Source organism: Aotus nancymaae, unplaced genomic scaffold (genome assembly GCF_030222135.1).
Source record: "Aotus nancymaae isolate 86718 unplaced genomic scaffold, 86718_ANA_hifiasm-v0.15.2.pri h1tg000046l, whole genome shotgun sequence".
Lineage (NCBI taxonomy): Eukaryota > Metazoa > Chordata > Mammalia > Primates > Aotidae > Aotus > Aotus nancymaae.
Genome location: NW_026988460.1, coordinates 1521081 through 1546326, shown reverse-complemented (window position 1 = coordinate 1546326; position 25246 = coordinate 1521081). Strand labels below are relative to the sequence as shown.

The 25246-nt window shown below is 37.6% G+C and overlaps 1 protein-coding gene across 2 annotated transcripts in view; it reads left to right on the top strand.

Moving 5' to 3' along the window:
- The window catches only part of SUCLG2 (succinate-CoA ligase GDP-forming subunit beta), a 286827-nt gene that overhangs the window by 240854 nt on the left and 20727 nt on the right, over window positions 1-25246 (top strand). The window lies entirely within an intron of this gene.

The window sequence follows — 25246 nt, the reverse complement described above, 5'->3', positions numbered from 1 at the left end:
TTATTATTTTATGTGTTTAAAGTAGGCAAAAGATGCTTGGTCAGATCGATGGGTTTTGCCACCTATTTTAATTAGCAAAAAAGAGTGTCTTGTTATTAAGGAATCAAGTATTTATAAATGAGATATGTCTATACTGGAGAAAAGTTTGTTTTCTTGAATATATTAAGTGTGTTCTTTACAATCTTATTGTAATATATATTTTTATACTTAGCAAATAGTTTTCCTTAAATAATGCAAAGGTAAATTTCAGAAGAGTCCATATTCACATTCTGAACAAATGGAGTTTGAAGTGAAGAGTTTTAGTTGTTTGTGCAAAGAGCCATAATTAGCCTTTTTGGTAGTAAACAGAGCATTTTTTTTCAGCCAAAATAGTCTTTCTTAAATGTCTGTTTTACTTGCTATCAAGTATTTTTTGGTTATTGTACAAACCAACCTTAGTGACCTCAGGTGCTAATATAACACTGAGTTTTATAAATAGTGAAATAATCATGATTATGGAATTTTCTTATGGTTGTTTTCTTGTTTTGTTTATTTTTTTAGCTCAGGAAAAGCAAGCATTTAAAAATACTAAAGCTTGGTAATCTTTTCTTATCTAACCTCCTGGAGTTGCACTCCTTAGCATTCTTTAATCTTACTCTCAGATACAGAATCTTTCTCATAGGAGTTGGGTCTTAAGTGAGACAATTGGTAATTGGGTTATATTCTTTATTACAGGAAAGCAGGATCTTCCTAAGCCAGAATTCCTCTCTAACTGTACATGAAACTCCTTTCGAGCTTGTAGTAACATTTTACAAGTGTCTATTTGAGATTAAATTTCATTTATTTTTAGGTCACTGGAAACCTCAGTAGCTCTAATGTTTAAGCAATATCACGATGTCCAGTGGAAATTTACTTCACCTGTTTTAGGGTTCATCAGAGAAACAGGACTAATAAGAGATATAAAGAGATTTGTTATAAGTTATTGGCTCATACAATCATGAAGGCTGAAGAGTGCCACAGTCTGCTGTCTGTAAGGTAGAGACCCAGGAAGGCTGGGTGGTATAGTTTAAAGGCCTGAAAGCCAGAGAACCAATGGCTTAGCATTCAGTCTGAGTCTGAAGGCCTGGGAACCAGGGGTGGCGATGGCAGAACGAAGATGCCCCAGCTAAATAATTACAGAAAGAGAGCAAATCCTCCCTTCTTCTACCTTTTTTTAATGCTCAGGCCTCCAACAGATTGGATGATGTCCACTCACTTGGGTGAGGGTGGATATTCTCTGCTCTGTCTACCAGTTTAAATGCTAATATCTTCTGGAAACACCCTCACAGATACCCCCAGAAATAATGTTTTACAAGATATCTGGATATCCCATTATCCAGTCAAGTTGCCATATAAAATTAATTATCATACTTTCTAAGCATCTCAATATTAATTCTAAGGATAAATAACACACTTAAAACAGAGGCATGAGTCAGTCCACTGATACTACCCAGATCTCATTCTGTATTCCCAAAGTGATGCTAAGTATAAGAAAGCAATACCAAGTAAAAATAGGAAACTCTTTGCCCTATAATTAGAAAAGCAAAGTAAATTCATGGGTCAATTAGGAAGCCATAAATCATAGTAATCTTATATGACATTGAATTTAAAACTAGAAAAGCACTTAATCAGATGCAAAATGATTCTCTAGCTAAAGGTGAAGGGAAAGGAGAGGCGATTTTGGGTGGAGGATGTTGAGTAGGCTCAATGAGCAGCCTTGATGGCTGAAGAGTTGCAAATGTATAAGAGAAGGTAAGGGCTTTTAGACTGCATGATTGAGGAGGAGAAGACAGAAGAGAGATTGTTTAGACTGGGAAAAAGTGGAATGGTAAGCAACATATCAGCCAGATAAAATGGGGCCAAATCTTGGAAGCCAAGGAAGGCTGCTGCCACTTCTCTGACCATCGTTGTCCTGCAGTGGTTCATTTGAGGTCCTCCATCAAGCAGCAGTAGTGAGAATGGTGGTGACAGCAGTGGTGCTGGTGGTTTAAGTAATGGCCAGCAGTTACTGAGCTCTTATGACGTGCCAGGCTCTGATGCTTCATGTGGATTATTGTATTTTAAGGCATTATTATCTATTTTACAGCCAAGGAAAGAAGGCATAGAAGAGATTCATAACTAACCTGAGGACACGGAGCTAGTATGGGTAAAGCTAGTATGTTGAGCCCAGGCAATTTTATACCCTATTCCGTATTTCAGAACACATCCCTGTATTACCACTGGGCAGTAAGTAGCTGCAGGGAGCAACAGTTCCAATGCATCATCCTACATTTTAGGAGGGATATTGATAACTCTAGTTATCAATAATTGGGAAAATAGAGACTTTGAATCCCTGTGAATGGAAATGGAGATGTCAAGAAGATAATCAGGTTTGTGAGAGAAAGTGGTAAATTGGGCTTTAGATTCCCCCTTTTTCTCCTCTTCCCCAGGTGCAGTGGGCTGAGTCTCCTCACCATAGTATATCAGAGATTGAAGAATTATGTGCAGACATTTAAGTGGATTACAAGATTATTCCAGGTAGATGGAACTATTTTTATCAGTGACAAAAGAGTTCCTAATGGATGTCATTTACTAACCTTTTTTGAATGAGCCATGGTTTGCTTTTTTATTCCACTAAAGCAATCCTTAAAGATCAAGTACAGAGAAAACAAAATCAGAATATTTATCAATTTCTTTAGTTTTGATTTTCCACCAAACACATGAGATTCTTTAGAGACTTCATGAAGTGGAGGACAAGGAAGAGAAGTGGTGTTTAGTTAGTATCAGCATCAGTCCTGTTATTGGTCAGGACCTAAACAACAGAAACACAGTTTCTTCTGTTCTAGAATCCTAGCTATAGTGAGACATCCCGCTGTTTTAATAATGGTGTTTTAGAAACAAAACCCATTTCTGTAAAGTACGATACTCATTCTAAGGTCGATTCTGATGTCAGAAATGTTAAAATGTCTAAAAGCTTTTTATCTTAAAATGGAGGAAATAAGAAGGAAGTTCTGCTCTCATCTTTACAGAATCTTGTAGGAAGGGGATAAGAGAAAGCTGGGCAAATATTAACAAAGGCAACATGATCTGTGAGTATTTGGGCTCTAAGAGGTGTGGGAGGCATGAGGAAGATAGACTCAAAGGCCAGGCACAGAAAGAGTCTAAATGAAGTTGATGGATGTTGGGAGGAGGGAATTATAGTGTCTAGACTTTGGATACTCATGTCAGTTTATCACTGTAATGGAAACTGCATAAAATTATTCTGTGTATATTAGTCCATTCTCAGGTTGCTATGAAGAAATACCCAAGACTGGGTAATTCATAAAGAGAAGAGGTTTAATTGACTCATGGTTCCATATGGCCAGGTAGTCCTTAGGAAACTTAACAATCATGGTGAAAGGCACCTTTTCACAGGGTGGCAGGAGAGAGAATTAATGCAAGCACGAGAATTGCCGGAAACTTATAAAACCATCAGATCTCGTGAGACTCACTCATTATCATGAGAACAGCATTGGGGAAACTGCCCCCATGTTCCAATTACATCCACCTGGTCCCACCCTTGACACGTGAGGATTATTAAGAGTCCAAGATGAGATTTGGGTGGGGACACAGAGCCGAACTGTATCACTACACCTATTAACCATCCACAGACAAGACCAAATCAACCTTGGCAGCCTGGTCTAAGAAAACCTACCTTCTTCAGCCTAATAAGTCTGTCTCCATAGACCCTGACCACATAATTCTGCCTCCTGTTCTCAGCTTCAGAAGCTTCTACCTAATGTGATAGGTGTCCTCACAGCCTTCTAAGTATTGACAACCTCTTTTGATGTAGCTGAAGATGCTTATTAAGTGCAATTGATACAGATGCTCTATCCATCATTTGCCCATCCTCTAGAAAGATGTACAGACAATAAAAAGTCCACAGTTACCTCCCTGTAGGCATTATCTTAATAGATGGTAAAGTAGCTATTAAACTGGAGATTTATGGTTTACAAGAAGATGCTCTTAGTTGAGCTGTGCCTTTGAAATCTCTTTCTCACTCTCAAAATCAAGTTCACCACTAGATTATAAAATTAGGAAAGGCAGTGATTGTAACTTTCTGGTCACAAATTTCCTTTGTCCCCACATCTCAACACAGTTGTATACATATTATAAGATCTTAGTAAAATCATGTTGAATGTTCTTTTTTAAAACTTTTCTGTCATACTTTATTGCTCATTAAAGCTATTTATAGTGAAAGAAAAACCCCAAGTTTTGAAGCTTAGTCTCTGAGAGTCAGGTAGAGCTGACAGCCATTCACTTCTGTTCTGCATTTACTTGCCTCATTTGAGTAAACGTCTTCCTGTCTTGAAGAGTTGTACTATATACATATGGACTGATTACTGTGCAAATCTTTGCTTTTATTTCTAAGAATTGAAAATGTTTCTCACCAAAATATCCTGCTCCTCAACGTAACCCAAAATAAACTTTTAAAAAGCCAATTTTAATTATTTTTCTAGTCCAGTTTATGTCAAAGATGCATTTCAGTTCTCTTGGCAGTCTTTATATTCTAATTAAACTCTTCCAATTTGCAATTTTTGTCTTCATTCTTCATTTATTCATAAAAGCCAAATTTGACCTAGATATGTAGTGGTAGATGACAAAACATAGAGTTGCTAAGCCCCATTCTCCCAATGAATACTATTTTATTATCTTTCATTTTTATAGCAGTAAAACGTTTATATAAACATGTCATAGTGGAATAAAAGCAACAGTCTGGTACTAGTGATCTTCACTCTGATTGACACATATTACTTGACTATACATTTAGTATGTTTGTGTGGAAATGTTTCTCAAGGATTTTCTTACAGGTGACACAATTGAGGTCCTGAGAGATGAAGAGATATGTCCAAGGTCCTGTACCTAATTCAGGGCTGAGCAAAGACTGGAACCCAGGTCTCCCACCTGACTGCTAGTGCAAAGTTTTGCATCCCTGCTTCTTTGCTTGCTTTTTACAGAAGGAGGATTGTTTTGGGAAATATAAAAAGGACTCTGTTAGTATGTGTCTAGGATCTTATTGTACTGTGGTAGCGTATGCAGGGTACCCTTAGAGTGGTAGGACAGTGGGTCTCCACCACTGACAGGGTATCAGGTTGGATAAGAGTTTGGGTAAGCCACATGGTCAGGTAGACCCAGATTGAAGTCCCTGCTCAGACATGAAGCAGCTGTAGGACTATGGGCAAGTTACTAACCTCTGTGATCTCCATTGTCAATACCTGAACTTGTGAGGATGAAATGACCTGATACTTATGATGTGTTTAGCATTACACCTCACACAGACCAACACCCTTAATAAAATGTTAACTATTTTTAGGTATTACATGTTTATCTGAGTTATGGTTATTGAAAAACCCATATGTGCCTGACGGTGAAACTAGGATTACTGCAATGGAAAAGGAAAAGATGACAGTCATGTTTCTTACTAACTCTCATTGAAACACACAACGAGCACCTTCTTTAGAATTAAGATAAATACACACACACACATTCTTTCACACACATACACAGTATGCATATGGTGTATGTCTTTGTGTGTGTGTGTGTGTATATATATATATATATATATATATATATTTGTTTTTTACTTTATCACGCTGCCTAATGGAGGGTTAATTTTTGAAATATGAAAAGAACTTTTACATGTGTCTATAAGTCTTGTTGTATGATATTAGTGGACTGGGTAGTCCTCTTGAGATTCTCCTTATTTTTCAATATCAAATTAACAGAGAAAAGTCAATAGTTTAACTTTGTAGTGTATGGACCTTTGCAAATCAGTAACAAGAAAATAGTCTATTATTTCTCACACCATCCTGCACTTATACTTAATAATACTCATCCTACTACTTCCTTTTTTACTCTTTTTCTTACTTCTCCTGAAGCCAGAGATGAAAATTTAATTTGCCAATATACAGCCAAACTTGTTTTTGGAAAAGATAGTTCTAGACTATTACCTTTCTCACTTACCACCAGTACAGTATATTGCATTGTTATAAAACAAAATCACAAGCAATTTTCAGGTCAGTACATTTTAGTAAAGTCAATTTAATACCTTCCCTGTTTTGTAAATGAGATACCTGACTTGTGACAAATGCTATATTTGGTTGAAAGTCACTTCAGAGTAAATTCAATTTCATTTTCCTTTTTTCACCCAAGTCCATTTTCCCCATTTTTCTCCTGAATTTAGAGTGGCAAGTGTGTACTTTATGCCTTGCAAATAAATTGGTGTCTTTGTGATCATAATAATAAATCAAGCCAATTGGATGCTGCTACCCAAAGCCTACAGCTTCCTAATACATGCCAATCGATTCTCTTCATGAAGCAATCAAACCATCCCTGCCTTCCTCACAATGTCTTTGATGTTTCCCTCACCTTTTCTTAAACATCTTAAAGAGAAACATGCCTCTGTGAAATGATCGCATGGTTCAGCAGCTTTTGATTTTCAGCTTCTCATTTGGTCATGCAACCTGTCATTCTAAATTATTTTCCACCTCACAATTATCCTATTTTCTTTTCCTACTTGTTTATTATCCACTATATGGATCATGCCAATAACAGTTTTTAAATCATTGTAAATTTTAATAGTTTGGCACTTATCTGGAGAAGCCTTATTTTTGACAAGGAGGAGGAAATTTCATATCATATTGTCATCAATTGAGGGTCAACTCAACATGAATTTCTCTTCTCATTAACATTTGAGACAGAATACTCCTAATATAAGACTTTAAGAAAACAGTCACTAAGATTTGAGTTTAACTTGTTTCCTGTGGCCTTACCAACAATATGAAAGCACATTCATAAACAGACAATCCCAGATAAAGGACGATAATTTTTTGTTAATATTATGGTTCATGATTTTAGTTACATTTCTCAGAGCCAAAGTCAGTCAATTAGGCATTCTGATTCACTTTAGTTGGCAAGCCAATTTCTTATGTACCTTTCTAATGAATAGGCAGAACTGAATCTTCTAAGTTCAAAGGAGTAAAAAATCTACATCAGGAGAGACTGAGATAGTATCTGACCTGGTGTTCTAAGTGGGGTATGATAAGGGTATCTCTTCAGAAAATTACAGACATGATATAAAGTTATTTTAGTTTGTTCCTCTAAACAGGCCATCAAGAGAAAGTCAGTTTCTTTGTAAGTTTAGCTGATGTAAATAGAATGCCAGAATCCTTTCATGACAGGACTGAGTGCTTGGTGATGTAGCACAGAGATTGACTGAGCATGCTTTTGTAGTATCAGGAAGCAAGCAACTTGGAAGTACTCTTCAATGGCATGCCATCGTATCCTGACCCTAACATTGTGCAGACCTTTTTTGTTTTTAATCCATGACTTGGCCTAGAGAGCGCACAACTATTTCAAAGATTACACTGAGTACATTTCTTAGAACATTCATCTATGTGTCTTTATTCCCAACTAGATAGTTCTCTCTCAGTACTTCTTTGTTATCCCTAAGTTCCAGAAGAGGTCCAGGCTGTTTGTGCTTATACCATGAGGAGCAGTTAAAGGCAGTGGAAGCCCCACCTCTACAGAGGCAGAGATTAACCAGGATGATATGGGCTCGAGGAACAGAGGTTGGAACAGCAGGCAAGATGGCTCACTGGAAGCAGGGCTCAGGGACTTCAAAGATTCTTCCATCTCCAGAGCCCCTACTCTCCCATGGCTAGGAAGGGAGGGATCCTGTGGTTAGCTTTTGGCACTAACTATATTTATATCAGAGAAAGGAAAAATTAGGGATATGTCATAGCTTTTGTCAGAGAATGCCGGCCCTGTCACTTAAGGATTAGGAAGCCAACTTACTCTTCATCAAAACAGCTTAGTGTAGTGATTAAAGCTCTTGTCATTAGATAAACCTGTGTTCAAATCCTTGCCTGGCCTTTAACTAACTACTGATCTCAGCAAACTGCTTTACCTCTCTGAGCCCCAACTTTACTATCTCTAAAAATAGTGATAATAAATCATAGCTCATAGGAGTTCTGAAAGGGCTGAATTACTTATATGCCAGGTAAATGGTGAGTAGCAATAATTGCTGGCTGCTAATAAGTACTTAATCACTTGCCGATATCTGGGCTTAGTACCTTATTTTAATTATCTCATTTAATCCTGGCACCAACCCTGCAAAGGTAGGTACTACTATTATTATCCTCATTTTAAAGATGAAGAAACTGAGGCCCAAAGAAGTTAGCTAATTCACACAGCAAGTACGTGATAGAGCCAGTGCTTATGTTTCAGAGATGAGAATTAGAACATACTGCATGGGTAGAATTTTACAGCTCCGAAAAGTCAGGATCATGTGTTATTTATCTTTGTATCTTACATCCTTTTTGACCTCAGGAACCAGAACAGTATTTTGTTGTGTCAGATGAGGTCCCCCAATATAAAGATTAAAGAGTAACTCTCAAGCAGTTACAGCCTCAATAATGCAATGAAGGGATGCAATGAGCCACCTTGCAAAGGAGGAAGCTCCCTGTCTTTGAAAGGTTCAAAGTGCGGCTGACTGACCTCTCAGATCCTGACTAGCTCTAAGATTTTCTGGTTCATTCATCTCCCTGGCATGCCCATATTACATAAGGTGCCTTTCTCTGCTGGAGGAGAAGGGAAAGAGTACGCATCTGTGGGTTATGTGTTAAATCTTTCAGCCTTCACTCTTACAAAGTAAAATCTCCTACTCAGGATCCTACCAACTATTATTGTCTAAGCCTTACTAAAGAATCAGATTTTCATTTTCACTCCTATTTTTAGTTTTGAGAAACTAGTTCAGTTCCTTGTTAAAAACTATTGTAAGCATCATGTCGCACTATTATTAAGAAATGTATTTTACAATATGAATGTAGTGCTAGTTGAATTTATATAAATTATTCCATGTTTGAGAAGGAACCATTTGATACTTGTTCTGAATACAATTGTTTAAGGGAAGAAAATTGCAGACGTGCAATTTTTTTCCATCCCATTTCAAAACCCTTGGCCTTGTATAGGCAGCTAGCAATGATAACTGCCCTGAAAATGAAATTACTGTGGTACTTTCTAGGTACTCGAGATCTTTAACTATTTCCAATATATTGCCAAATGAAACATTTATGGAAAAGCTTACAAATTACACCAAGCAAGTATCTTGAAAATTTACACTTAGATTGGTGAAACATCAAACAGCACAGTTTATGGTAGTACTACCTTTTTTTCTGTAGACAAGAATTCTCTTTGCTCTTATTTTCCATGACTCATCCTTCCTTAACTCATCTTTCTTATCCTTTAACACTTTTCAGACTCAAAAAAGCTTTATTCATTTTTTATCTCCAATTCACAAGACCTCCACTTTTGAATCAAAGAAATAATGTTGGTTTTTCCACAGGGATTGGCTATAAATTCCTCCTCCATGCTGAAGTACACTGGCCTCTAGTGGATACCTGTCTCGGTTGTAGTTTATGTTGATTTTGCCTTAATTCATTTATTGTAGCACTAAACCACATATTTAATAATTTTTAATAGTCTATATTAGGGAATACAATCAGAATTTTGGAGAGTTTAAAGTGAATTTTATCATGAAATTGATTAAACTTTATGTGGATAGTCATATACTTAGCAATGTACTTAACAGATTTGGATTATTTCCTGCAATTTGTTAAGATAGAATTGCGATGTTAATTCCACAGTGCTTTTCATTTAACACACATTGCACTTGAAGACTTAAGGCATATTTAACAGATCATTGTGGAAATCGGCCCAACTTACTCATGTCAGAGAAATAAGATTCTAATATGATACCAAATTATCTCATATTCCCTGTACATGATCCTCATTAAGAAAAAAAAAAAAAGCATGTTCCAAAGCAGTATTATCATAGTGGAATTTTTTAAGTATAAAATTTAGGAATATCATTTATTAAAAAGTATAAATCTATGTCACTTCTTAGAACTTGCAGTTTAGTATATTTCAGTATGGCATAGGATTAGTTTCAATTATCATATGTGGTCATTAAATGGTAAAAACGTATTTATGCTTATTCAGCAATCTGCCACTAACTGAAGTGTGAAAAATATTTTTATTGAGAGAGCTACCTAAATTCCTATTGAAAACTCTGCTCTGCCTACCAGTGAACCAATAGTTCAACCTTGTATTTATTGGTAAGTGACATCTGGTTTTGGTTATAGGTTGATTCTGCCTCAGGGTCTCTCGTGAGGTTGCAGTCAAGAAGTATGCCAGGTTTACTGTCATCTCAAGACTTGACTGATTGGAGCTGGAGGATCAAATGACTCACATGCCAATTGGCAGGAGGCCTGAGGCCTTGGTTCCTTGCTGGATACAGCTCTCTTGAGCATCTGTCCTTATGGCATGGCAGTTGGCTTCCCCAGAGTGGGTGATCCAAGAGAGAACAAAGAGGAAGGAGCCTCAATACCCTTCATAACCTGGTCTTAAAAGTCGCACACTGTCATGTACACCATATTCTGCTCATTGGAATGAATCACTAAGTCTGGCCCATGCTCCAGAGGAGGAAGAGTAAGCTCTTCCTTGAAGAGAAAAACATTAAGGGATTTGTGGGCATATTTAAAAACTACCACAGAAGGAAATCTTCAAGGGAGGATTTCTCTCATGTTTAAGGAATGTGTTGCATATGGATGTATAGAAAGGACATTTTAGGCTATGCCAAGGATTTGAGGTAAGTTCTCCAGTAGGATGACTGAAGGTATTAGAGCAGAAGAGTATAGGTCAAACCACATGACGTAGTAGATCTGGAGTCAGACCGGGGTTTAGGATTACCAAATCTGTGGCTTAGAGGAGTTACCTAATGCCTCTATACTATATGCCATCTGTAAAATACGGAAAGCAGTTACCTTCCTCATAGAGTTGTGGTGAGATATCAGTGTTAGGACATATAAAATACTCAGGAAAATGCCTGGCATCTAGTATGTGATTAAGAAGTGTTAGGTACTTCAGCCTTATTATGATTGCTGCCATATGTAGATTCATGTTGTGTAACTCTTCAGTCCTCTTTTTGTAGCCTGAGAAATCCTGCTTGTATCCTTCTCCAAACTTGCTTGGTTTCTTTTCTCTCCCACTTTGCAGCTTTATTCTGCATTCCTCGCTTCACACATGCAACAGTTGTCCACCCGAATATTTCATTACATGCAGAAATATTTTCAAATTCTGGCCAGGCATGGTGGCTCACACTTGTAATCCCAGTACTTCCGGAGGCCTAACCAGGAGGATCACTTGAGCCCAGGATTTCAGGACCAGCCTGGGCAACATAGTGAGGCTCCATCTCTACCAAAAAATGTTTTTAAAAATTAGCTAGGCATGTGGCACATGCCTGTAGCCCCAGCTACTCGGGAAGCTGAGGTGGGATTGCTTGAGCCTGGGTGGTCAAGTCTGCAATGAGCTGTAATCATGACATTGCACTCCAGCCTGGACAACAGAGCAAGATCACATCTCATAAAGAGGTAAAAATTTACAAATTATTTGAGGGAGAGGGAAAATCCGAAAGCTAGAGAGGGTAGCAACAGTATCAGGAAAGATGTACTGATTTGGAAAGCGTCTCCCAGGATGTTGATACATCTGTCTAGTTGTGGGAAATACACAGATTAAGCAGTAAGGACAAATGCTGTTCTAAGATACATTTTGTCTAGTAAACGTAGTGTTTTACAAATCCACCTTTTTGGCTTTTGAAAACTGGAAAGATCTGGGCATAATAGGCCTACATTTCCCTGGCAACAATTGGATGGATTGTGTAGCAACTGCCCCTTTTGAAACGGCATGTCCTTGCTGGTATCTAATACCTGTCTACTCATTTACTCACCTGCCTGGCACTGAGTTTGAAACCCCACCTTCCAATTAAAATTAACACTCTGCAAAGTCAGTTAGTCAATATAATCTCCCATAAGAAGTACCCCCAACATCAAGGTACTCTGTCCATCTATGAAAACAGTCATTTGGAACTGTAAAATGGAACTGGAATGGAATACCTGTTCTCAGATCTGCCGAGGCGGAGATTACAGTCTTCTCAACTAGGTGACAAGAACCTTGGAATCTAATTAGATGGCATAGTATGAATGGAAACTCATGTAGCATAAATGGGCATTACAGGAAGCATCACCTACTCAGGACAAGCAAAAACATGGGAGATGACCTCAGCTAGCCTTGAGCAACTCAGACCATCCCCAGGCTTCCGGAGTAAGAACTTGGACATAATATTCAAGGCAATCATGAAAATAAAAAGGAACGTCAGGACAGTTACAAAAATATTTTTGTCAACCCAAGAAGCTTCTACTTTGATAAGACACAAAATAGGCATTCAATAGGTTAAAAACTATTTTTTGGATCTAACACATTGGCAAATACATGTTCATAAGATAAACCCATACTGAGGGACATGTGTGATAAGGTGGATGAGGTAGGCATCTGCAAACAGGGACTTTTGTCCAGACATTTAAGAGAATAAAAGAGAGTTATGGAGCAGGGAAGACAAAAGGAAACTCTAGCATATCAAGAAAGCAAATGCTTGTCTAAGTTGTGGACTTAAGTACTGTGTGCGTATCTGTCTTTACTGAATGCTGCTCACTTCCTAGAAAAGCCATGTGGAATTTGAGAGCTTTAGTTTCCTTCCCTATGGTTTTTCTTGGTTGTTAAGCCATCCTGTACATATTCCCTTTGGAAATATTTTTTTGTTCACTATAAACAGCTCAATGACACAGTTTATTTGCTTAGTAAAACAGAATAGTGTGGCCTTTGAGATAAATGTATGGTGATTACTTGCCGCTGGGTCGTTGGCATTTTATGAAAGTTAAACCACACCTTTTGTTCAAGGTTGCAGACCTACATTTTTAAATATTGACCATCTTCTCCAGTTTGTCTCCATGTTACCCGTGTTCCTTCTTTAGATAGACTGGGAGACCACAGGATTCAGTCTTATTGAGCCCATCTTTCATTATGCTGAAAATAAAGACTGCAAGTCACCTTCCTGATGGGCCTTCCTTAGTTTTGTTTGTGGCTAATAAACTAAATGAAGCCATTTTAGTGCTGAGAAGCTCGTTTTTACCTGACAAGCCATCATCTGTCATTTATAATGGACAGGACCCAAGATAATAAGCCTTTAGCTTGTTTTCCTTTTTCTGCCTTTAACTGGGGTGTAGATCCAGACAGCTAATGAGCAACAATTTCAGATTCTTAGGTATTAGCCATGTCCCAAAAAGAACCAGGGAAAAAAAATGTTTGTGATAATACTCAATGTAATGGCTCATGCTTTGAATGTGCAGATTTATTTGACTTTTATTTTACTGTGTAACCCATGACCCATGGATATCTTGTAGACAGGCGGAAACTGAACAAAATATTAACCTTCTAGTTTCAGAAGGTTGAATGGATTTCCCAAAAGCAAACTGGGTTGGAAGCACTCATGGTATGTGGAGGAAAGTTTACCTTTTAAAATACTGATAATGATGGTGTATGTGGGGTTAAAGGAATCTGGGGCTAGGCACCTGGGATCGCTTCTGCCCCAAAGCTAAAAGAGAGAGAAGGAGGTGATTACTTGACCAGAAGAGAGTATCCTGTAACGAAGACTTTCTTGAGATGCTCAGATAACTTCTCTGGAGGAAACAGCCACCCAAGACAATCATGCTGGGAAGGACAGCGGGGAATAAATGCCCCAAATTCCCTCTCCTCCTGCCTCGGCTCCTCAGATGCCAGACTGAAAAGGAATGTGTTGATCTGGTCTCTATAGTCAGCCTCCCAGGGCCAAGAGGAGGGTGCAAAAGAGTGGAGAGGGTCTGGAGAAGCCCCTAACAGTTCTGCAGCATAGCTAGGTCCCAAATCACGATGTTTTGATGGTCTGTTTGACATGTGCCTCAGAGGATAGGATATTCTGGAATCCTTTTGTAAAAGGAGTCTAACAGATGGAGAATTCTACGAGGTCCCTGAAAGGTTAACCATGGATGAGAGAAGGTGTGGCCAAGCAATGAGTTAAGACACTTTGAGGTAGAAAGTGTTTTGTTCAATTCCTTCCTTAGCAGGCTGTGGGGAGTGCTCTACCAATGTAGTTTTTAATTTGCTCCAGATATGGTATACTGACATTTGCTGAACAGCTAAATAAATAGATCTGAGTTCCACACAACAGATAACAGCAAGGTCAGACAGTGATATTAGTAATTTTAGAATATTGTCTATAGCTGAGAATGTTTTTTAGTGACAGTGACACTTGATGCTGCTGGTCGGTGTAGAACGAATTCTGAAAGATTCCATTCCACCTGATATTACATATGATCAGTCACCAGCCCTGCCCAGGCATTTCAGAGGAGCCCTAATTCAAATGGGATGTTGATTTTTATAACAAACGTTTGAATGTGTAACTTTCTTACAGTATTGTTTATTTGGTTTTCCTCTTAATTTACCTGAATGTAAGTTTGAGATGCTAATGAATTTTTTCAGCAGTGACTGAAAATTCTGAAATTTCAGAATTTAAGATTCTGAATGTGGGGTCTGACATTAGAATCATTTTACTGGAATGAACAAAGGTAGGGATTTGGGGAAATAAAATGGAAACTTGTTTTTGTTAAGAAATTTGGCAGTAAACTGACTTTCACAAATATACTAGTGAGATTTGTAAGGAATAAAACATGGATGTGTTTTAAAAATGCTTTTACTTAAAATAATTTTAATATAAATTTTAGTCTATAAGAAATAGATAATAATAGATCACTGAAATCTTAGCTGGAATCTTGTTTTTACTCTTTCCAATCAGATATTTATCCACTAGGGTTTTGGTATGAATACTTATCAACTCTTTATTTTTTCAGAAAACGAAATGATCAAATAGGTTTATTTGAACAGATTCCTAAAATGATATAGAATCATTATTTTCCACCTTCATTTTACATTAGATTTGTTATTTACAGAAACAGTGGGTTTTGCCATTAACTAAATTCGTCTTCATTTCTCTGTGGTGTGAAGTGTGAATCTGTGTAGTCCTAAGTTTTGGCTCTCTCCGCTTAGCTAATTTTTTTTTTAATTAATGTTAAGAATAAAGAGAAGAAACCACTCATAGAAATATTTTTTATCCTCTTGCTTGTAGAGACAGTAGCCCTGTGGAGACTGATATGTTGCAACAATAGATGGATAGACATCCTGTTTATAGAATATTAAATGGGTGCTTCACCAAGTTGCCAATTTTATGGGTGTTCTCTATATTAACTCTTCAACAAATGACGATGGACTATACATATTTACGTGAATCAAGATGACATAAGTCTGAGATGATTGGACAAAATACGATTCAGAAAGAATGTGCCAATAAATATTCTTAATCTGCACCAATGTAGCTCCCATTACAAATAAAATATAGATACTATGTTATAAGCAATGAGTATCCTGCTTTGAAAGCAATTATCTGTTAAACTGGAAAGACAGTTTTGTAACCAAATACTTGTGAACAATCAATTCTAATAGCTAATATCTTAAGAGAGAATTATATGCCTCTTTTTTAAAGCCTTTTGATGCCTCTTTATGAAATAGTACAACCAAAATCTCTTTGCTGTATTTTTTTTAGCTTTGAATATCTCTGTGGCCAAATTATACATTATGGTAGTTTTTGCAGGATCTATTTTAAACACACAGCACTCAAAAAAGAACCTAGCATTTGCCATTCTAAATGTCTAAGTGGCTTTTGTAATCATGGCAATGGTTCTGATTCTCAGTTCAAGAGGATATGGGAACTATCTCTGTAAAAAATAAAAACCATGTTTGTGCAATTTCCCCAAATCTCTGTGCCCTTAAGTCCTTTTAACTCCTTGTCTCTGGTACCTGTTTATAATGCCAATCAGTATTTCCATCTTCAGATTTTTTCTTCTCCTGAAAATCCTGTTAATACCTGACTTAACCACTACTACCCTGTCTGCTGACAACTACAGAAGCATTTATAGGCCACCCTTGGCCTGGCCAGAGCCTTTGTAGTTGCTGTTCTTGATTGTGAAAGCTTTCCACTTTTGTAGATACTATAACTTTGACTTAAATAATGAAATGATTAGCATCTATGTAAAGAAGAACCCTAGATCTCTGTGCCACCTAACCATAAATACACCAGTTCCTGAACAACTTTTTTGACAGCTCTCTGCAGATCAAATTTCCAACCCATTGACTTTTTTTGTAGAAAATGACTAAATTACGGTGTTATAATTTAGAACACAGATCATCTGCTAAAACTCACATTAAGCTACAATCCAAATTATTTGACCAGAAGATTTTTTCAAGGTGCATTACTTAGGTCTAATGCTTCATAGAATATATTTTGGAGAACTTTGATTTAAGGAAACAGGCCCTCATTTTGGGAGGAAGTATGGCTTTATAATTTATATGGTGCAGTATTCACATTAGTTTTTAATCTGTTAAGCTATACCACTATTCCTAATGGAAGATGTGTCTTCATTCTATTTAGAGCTGGAAGTCTCTATTTAAATTTTTGGCTTTACATATACCAAAACATACATAATAATATTCTTGGTGGTTATGCAGGATGTGAATTGCATTTCTTTATTGTCTGATTTGTTCTTTTTAAAAGTTATTAAAGGAGGGGCAATGTTGACAGACTAAACCTTTAGTTGTAATTATGTGAAAATATGTGTTATGTAACTCCAAAGTTAAGGAAACAAATATATTATACACTTGCACTGACTCTTTCCTCCACTTCCATGGCAGACATTGTTAACAGGTCAAAGATCTCTGCCATGGAACTAGAATGTGCCCCCATCATCATTCTCCATACAGCCACGTACAGAGTTACCATGCCTTCCAGTGGCCATTCCACTCCATGATATCTAAAATCTGTATTTATGATGATGTCTGACCATTAGAATTTTCATGACCAGGACTGCAAAGAGTAATAGTGGCAATGGTATAAATTTCAGTGTTTCAGAAATGGGGAGGAAGTTATCACTCTGCAGAGAGGGGTCTTGTTAGGAACATCTGTTTCAGCTCAGGACAGAGTTTAGGTTTTGAAGGCCAGAACCCACTCCTGTATCTTCATTACCCCTCTCCAGCCCCATCTAACTAGGAAATGCAAACCATAAGCTCTGGACAACTCTTTTATTGGTAAACAATAAATATCTTTATTTGTAAAGAGCTAAAACCCATCGGTCCACAAGCCTATAAAAGATACCTTACCTCTGATTGATTTTAATTCAGCAGCAAAATTTGAAAGCAAGAAATACTTGGGCACCAGAATACAGGAACACAGAAGCATGTCCTTGAAGCTTGGAAATAGGACCAACATGGAGCTGGAATTCTTGACTAATCTTGGGAGTCTCTGATTATAGAGAGACTGCCAGAGGGAGTGGAAAGAACATGGACTTTGCAGTAAGACTGACTTAGTTTAAATCTTGACTCCATTGCTTACTGCTATGTGACACTGAACACATTATTTAAGCTCATTGAGTTTGTTCACCAGGGAAAGTTGTAATACATAATTTCTAGCACCTAGGAAAATTAACACTCAATAAATCTTAATCCTCCATGCAATTTTGCTTATTCTAGCAAGGAGTAAATTATAGAATATAAGTAAAGTGAAGAATTTAGGAAGAAGAGAATAGAGTAAGGAAAGATTAGAGTCTAATTAGACCCATTTCCCTAGGTTCATCCTGGCTGCTCTCAGAGGTCAACCTGAATGGAAACTTGACTCTCCATCAAGTTACTGTTCCCAGAGGATCTATCCTTAATATGTCATTTCCATGCTGTCAGTTTGGAGAAGTTGGGATAAAATGGTTGGTTCATCTTTATTGATGAATTTTGTTTTGCATTAAGGGTGTTGTATAAGACATTTCCTTTTGATTCTTAGATTTTGGGGCAGGACAGTATACCTACTAAAATTATTTATTTTTTCCTTGGGAGAAATTAAAAGGGCAAAGCAGGAGGATATCTTTCGAGGAATGCTGTTTTTCACATGTCAATTTTAGCTATGATGGAGGTCCATGAGTTGCTTTATTCCAAGGATCCTGGTATTTGAATTCATACAAAAGAAAATAATTTCAAACTTCAAGATATACCAGAGGTAGCAAAGTGAGCCTGAGCAGCTTGCCAGAATTTCAGCAGAAGGCAAATCTGGTCCCAATCAAATGAATCTGTTGGTTTATTTGTATGATTACAACAAAGCCCAAGATTGAATTCCTCACCTGAATCACTTCCTTATTGACTGAATCCATTTAGACTCCCCTCTAATTTAGCAGAGTATTTTTATTAAAGCCAGGCATACAAACATCAATTATCCAAGCTGCATCTAATTTCCTTCACCATTTATTTTCTTTTGTTGGCTGCCAATGGATTAGAAGACATGATTGGAATTCATCAGGAAAATAAAAACAACAACAAAAAGGAAAAACAGTTTCACAAAAACAGATGCTTAAACAAGAGCAACAACGTTCAGAATTAAAATAGCTTGTGATTTTTTTTAAAAAAATCCTTATCTTGACAAATATAAACATGCTTGCTTGATTTTTATCAACCTAATGCCCACTGCACTGGGACTAAATTAGCATTTCAGATTGGAATAAGCACAGACAAAACCTAGTAGTTACACTTACTGTGCTTCATGTATATGCTACAGTATTTTTAAATACATTGCAGTACTTAACTATTTGCAATAACCATTGTAAAGTGGCTAGCTTATTGTGAAAGTTTTCTATTTGTTCACTTCCAACCAATATCAGGGGGAAAAAAAAGAACAAAACAGAGGCTTTCCTTCTTGTGAACTTGCTAAAGGTACAGGTTTCGTTTTAAAGAAATGTTATCAAAGTTGGTTGGACTGCTTTATGTAATTGACCACCTCTACTGCCTGGATACCTTAATGTTATCAGTGATAGCAAGAAAATAACACAACAAGGAAAGACAGTGTAAAGTCTGAAAAGTGCTATCAAAGATATATCAAATGACACGAAGAAGGAGGGCTGGTGGTACACTTGCCATGAATTTAAGAGGAAATGAACCAAATCATATCTGTGTCAGGTTACCAAACTATGACTTATGGGCCAAATCTGACCCACCACTTGTTTTTGTAAATAAAGTTTTATTGGAATACAACCATGCTCATTCACTTATATATTGTTTGTCTATGATTACTTTCGTGCTGCATCAAGGTTAGTAGTTATGACAGAGACTGGCTCACAAAACCTAAAACATAAACTGATAGAGCTCCTAACAGAAAAATGTTGTCAACCCCTGGTGAATGTCAGTGGCTTCCCTAAGTACCCAGCTGTTCCCTACTGCCCTGCATGTGCTGTGGTGAAACAGATATTGGTTTCAACTGTGACTGCTTAATAACTAGGAGCCCCTAAATTTTCTGAGCCTCGATTTATCTATAAAATAGAGGTTAAAATACATATATAAGCTTATTGTAAATTCATTGTGGATGCTCAATAAATGTTAATTTCCTTTCTGACCTTACTAAAGTCTGTGTAGGTGTCTTGAAACCAAAGGCTTCTCAAACTCTTTTTCATGGCATTTGCTCTGTGTCACTCTGCACGATTTGGGGCGGGGTGGGGGCATCTCATTTCCACAGTCCACTTCTTAGGCCCCAGGGACCTGATGCTCCAGGTTCTGTTGAGTTTCTCAAATGTACCACACTCTTTTCTGTCCCTCCACTTTTATACATGGCATTCTGTTGCCTTGAGATACTTTTCTCCGTCTCTTAATTGTGACCTACCTGCCCTCTTCCTAACTGTCCTTCAGACTCTAGCTTCAATGTCTCTACCTATGAGAGGCCCTCCCTCACCACCCAGTGTAATATGGGTCTGTCCTGCTACTCACAGAGGACCTAGCATTTTCCTCCCCTTCATAACTATCATCATGGTTTGCAGTTTTAGATATGTAGAACCTTTTTATCTAATTTAAAAATATTTCTTGCTTAGCTCCTGAGCACAGGGCACACAGTAGGACCTGAAGAATATATATATTGAATTAATAACTCTCTTTTTATTCAGCAGTCTGGCAATATTTTTATTTCGTTAAGGGGAGTCAGGGTCATGTTGAAGAAAAAGAACTGAATTTTTTAGCCTGACAACATACAGGCTGCATAATTTGGCAAAAGTTGTGTATACCTCCCTGGGTCTTGGTTTTCTCATCTGCAAAAGGGGGTAGGTAATATCTGTCTCCCAGGTTTATGGCAGAATTGACTGTGGTAATGAATCAGAAGAGACTAAGCTAGCATACATTGTGGGGCTTCTCCAGGTTTGCTGGCTCAGAAGGATATTTGACAGTAGATAAAGCTGTAATCCCTGGTTCTTTCAGCTCTTCACCTCAATTTGGGGATGAGTATACCCACCTCCCATGATCCTCATGTGTTAAATGCATTAGTACATATATAATAATTAGAATACTGAATACCACCTGCTAAATGCTTTAGTAACGTTAATTATGGTTGTATTTGTGATTGCTAGTCATATATCAACTCTTAAAGATTGTGGACACTTTGCCCAGGAAAGTACACATTCAGACAAAAATTTTATAGCCAGCTGTGAAGAATTCCTCACAGCCCTATCCTGAATGCATGTGGCGTAGGTTACCATTTCCCACTGGAGGCCTTGGAAGCCGTATCCTGTAGGAGCAGTGCAGCTATGGGACTTAACTAAAATTATACCCCAAAAATGTTCTGTTTATGAATTCACCTGACTGGGGAATCCCCTAATGTTCATCAGATATTCAAAAGGATCTGTATTCCAAAGAAGAGGTTTAGTATTGACTTTTGTTGGTTTGTTTATTTGGGCAGTGGGGATGGTGTTGAGAGAAGCTTGATAAATAGCAAGGGCTGTAGCTGTTCTTTTTTCAAAGTTCAGTTTTTACTTTTAATTGTGTACTAAATGCTGCAGCTGGAGTGTGTTTTGCAAAGCAAAATACCCACAGACATTTGAACAACTTGCATATGGACTGCCCAGCCACCTGCACAGCTGCCAGCAGCTGCCATGAACTCGCCTTGGGATCAGCTGTCTGGGGTCTGGGGACCTGGGCTCTGTATCTGGCACTTCAACTACCTCATTAGATGGTCTTTACTTTTGTGAAAAAGTAAATAGCAACCCTCATAATTTTCACCCGGGAATTAGAAAAAGTCTCTGTTCCCCAAAGCACTTGGGATCTTCTGGGAGAGTCTCTGGGTACTTAAATAGACCTAACACTGACTTCTTTTTTTAAAAAAAAGATTCTTTTTGCCAGGGGGCTGGGGGAAGATAATTAAAAGTTGCTATTAGTATCGTCATGGAACAGCAGTTAGTGGTTGTAAAATGAATGAACATGTGAGGCACACACTGAAAATTTGACATGCTTTATAAATGCTAAATAATAATAATGATGTCACGAGGCTTTCATTTTTAAACTGTCTTAATTTCATTCTCAGTTTGAGATTTCAGATTACAGTAGTTAATTAACAGAAATTGGCCCAGAGTGAAACCTTAAATCAGATTTGCATTAAAGTGCATGACTGCAGCAAATTACTTTACCATGGGAGAGAAGGCGAGAATGGCATAATCTCTGGTTGAGTGGGGACCTCTCACCACCCAGGGTGGTGACTTCCCTCTTAGAGTGCTGTGGTGTATCATGTATCCTAAACAATTCCATTTCCCTGAGCTAAGCAGCCTGCGTACTTCCGTGTCTTGTTGCTCTTCTTGTAGAAATCCCAGTTGCTTTGTTGTTATTGGTCATACTCTTTCTGCTCCTCTGTCTTCCTCATGGCTTCTCACTCTCCCTTTTGCATTTTCTCTTTTTTATTCTTTTGCACTCTCTCATGCCTTTTCTTTTACTGCTTCTTGTTTACTCTCTCTCTCTCATACTCTCTCATAGTTGCTCTGTATTTCTCATTGTCTCTCATGCATTTACTCTTCTCTCTGTCTCTCTGTTCTCCTCCCGTAACTTCTCTTCTGCCTTTCAGGGAGGCTGCTTACAAGACCTGCCTCCACCCAGTTCTAAAGAAGGAAGAGGCTGGACGTGGTGGCTCATGCCTGTAATCCCAACACTTTGGGAGGCCAAAGTGGGCAGATCACCTGAGGTTCAACACCAGCTAACCAACATGGCAAAACCCTGTCTCTACTAATAATACAAAAATGAGCCAGATGTGGTGGCAGGTACCTGCAGTCCCAGCTACTCCGGAGACTGAGGTATGAGAACCACTCAAACCTAGGAGGCGGAGGTTGCAGTGAGCCAAGATTGCACCATTACACTCCAGCCTGGGCAATAAAGTGAAAATGTATCTCAAAAATTAAATAAAATAAAAAGGAGGAAATAAGAGGATCCAAGTTCCCATCCCTGGCCTCTGACACCTGCCAATCTCAGCCTCACCTATCTCATCTTAAGTTACTTCACCATTCAACCATTAGTTCCTCAATGAACTAAGTTGGGTGACATATCTGCCTTTATCCTGGCTGCTCCCTTTATCTCAGATCCACTTCTTTTTTCTTCTTGTCTACTAGAACATCACCTCTTCCAAAAATCCTCTGTCATGGCAGCAGCCTGCTTCACTGCCTCTGCCCTGGTCTTGGCTGTGTGAGACATCTGTAGACCCTGTATTTTAACTGTCCATTTATTGCTCTGGCTCTCAAACTAGTCTTTGAGTTATTCCCTAAGGACAGTGATGATATTTTATTTTTCTCTATATCCCAAGAATGTAATTCTGTACCAGATACAAAGGAGATGGTCATCAAGTGTCTGTCGAAATTAATTTCATTCATTCATTGTTAAAATATTATTTTTACATGATTATGCCATGTCATGGATTGTGCTGGCTACTGATATTTAAAAAATGGAAAAATACATAATCTTTGTCACAGAGAAGCAAAAGATGATCCACACACGGGAGTTGCATCTTGGGGATGAGAGAGGGAGGTAAGAGGAGAATAAAGTACATTGAGAACAACAGCTGTTCATTTCTCAGTAAATCTAACAAAGCCAGTTATTCCTCTGCAGTTAGAAAAGAAGGCTCTTCCTGGGGTTCAGCACCAACTAAAGTAGTTGAATTTTAGGCACAAGTGGTTGTATGAAGAGTATCTATTTTTAACATCAGTAATTAAACACAAGATACTGACACATGAGAGACTCATGGAAACTGAAACCAACTGAGGCAACACTGATTCACGGCTCCTGTGTGACACTTACTTCGGGCACCCACCAAATAGAATTGAATCACAGGGTCACAGGCCCGTTCTCTCCTTCTTACTTCTATCCCCGACTTCTGCCTGTTTAGGTGAATTCACATAAGTTTATCATGTAAACTATATAAAATGATAGTAAAGTTTTAGATGGGTTAAACAGAGTGGATCATTCTAATTTGATGAGACTTCCCTGAGAAGTTGACATCTGAACTTGTCCTTAAGGAACATGCAGGCTGGAACATGGCAGAGACGTGCAGGTGCCAATGTGTGTTTTACTAGAATGCCAAGTTCCTCTGCACAAACCTTACTGAGCCTCAGCAGGTCCTGAGTTTCTATCACGGACCCTGTAGAGTCATTCTTGCTTTTGAATGTTTTTCTTCTATTGTTCTGGCAAGTTCCTCCCCGTCCCACAGTTATTTGGAAACTACTGCTGTACCAAGCCTCAATGCTAACAGCATTTAATAGCTATCATTAGAAAGCAAGCTTCTGCTTACCAGTCGGCCTGCTGTGACTGGTAATGGGAGATTTCTTTTTTGGGAGTAGCCCCAATCTCTAATTGGTTTGAAAAATATTGTTCATTTCTTTGATTCTTAAGGCATTACCTTTTTGTTGAACTTCAGTAAGTTTGTATTTCCATTATATTTGAATTTAACGTGAGCTGCAGTCTACTGAAAAAGATTTTCTTACTTACTCTCTAGGTAACCTGCCCACTTTCATCACTGCTTGCTGAATAAATGCATGTGTAAATATCCATTAAGTACATTTAAAGCCACGTGCTAAACATTTCACGTGTATTATCTCATTTAGACCTTTCAGCTTCCCTGTGGGATGGGTCCTCTTTTTATTCCCATAATAGAGATGAAATGTTCACGAGAGGTTCTGTAACTTGCCCAAGGTCCCAGCTCTAGCAGCTGACATCAATGAACGTATCAGTAGTCAACCTGGCTTTGGGCCTGGCCACGGCCACATGACAGCTGTGTGACCTTGGGACAACATCCTCTGAATGCACCCGATGGCTTTCTCAGAGAGCCATCCTTCACTGTACCTAATGAATTGGGTTCTGGGAAGGATCACAATAGAAAAATGAAGACTTTTTATAATGGCACTTTCTAAAGAGTTAAGTGCGATACAAATGTAAGATATTCTCTTCTCATGTTTAGTGTAGCTAATTTAACACACTGAAATAATGGGATTTTATGCAGCACATACATATATGCTTTACAATTAGTGTGGCATAATTTAATTGTGACTCTATTGTTGGAATTTTGATGCCTTCAGCTTGATGAATAGCCATTTTCTGTGGGTGTTATCAATTAATCTAGGTAATGAATTCTCTTCATTATCTCGTTCTTCATGTTAATTATACAGGATTTTCTTATGCCTATTTATCAAGTCAGGACAAGTAGTTGTGGTTTTTTTGTTTTTTTGTTTTTTTCTGGCCAACATGCCTTTGAATATGGAATATGTACAAACAAATTAACAAGATGGGTTTACATTTACATTTCTGAGAAGCTGCAGTCAGTAGCTTGACTTTCCTTACATTATTACTTATGCTATAAGCTTGCATCTCTTTGAGTCTTTTTTTTAATCAAAACGGTTGTTGTCTAAGATAATTAAACTATCTCTGATTTTTGATAACATACCTCTAGCATATCAAAGAGGTATTAAAGTAGCATGAAAACATTTGAATCTTTTTATCTTTTAATACAAAACAGTAGTTTAGTTTTGAAATATTGTGTGAGGCACCATGACATATAAAAATATAATTGTAAATCATGGAGGAAAAAGACATAAGTGCAAGAAATTTTAAATGATACTACTCATAAAAAGAATAGACAATAATATTTTCAAAAAAAACCCAAGACATTATATAACAGATGAATGATGAATAAGTTCATTTGGAGTTCCAAAGAGTGATTGATGAGATAATATGATAATGTTATATTGTGATATTTATTAATTTATTACTAATATGAACTTTCTTAACAGGTTCTGGGCCTTTTTTGTATTTTATGCTCTGTAGAAAACAAAAACAAAAAAGCAAGGAGTCTTATTTTAATTGTCTCTCTTATTTAGCCAGTTATTTTTGAGACTGTTGGCGATCAGCATTT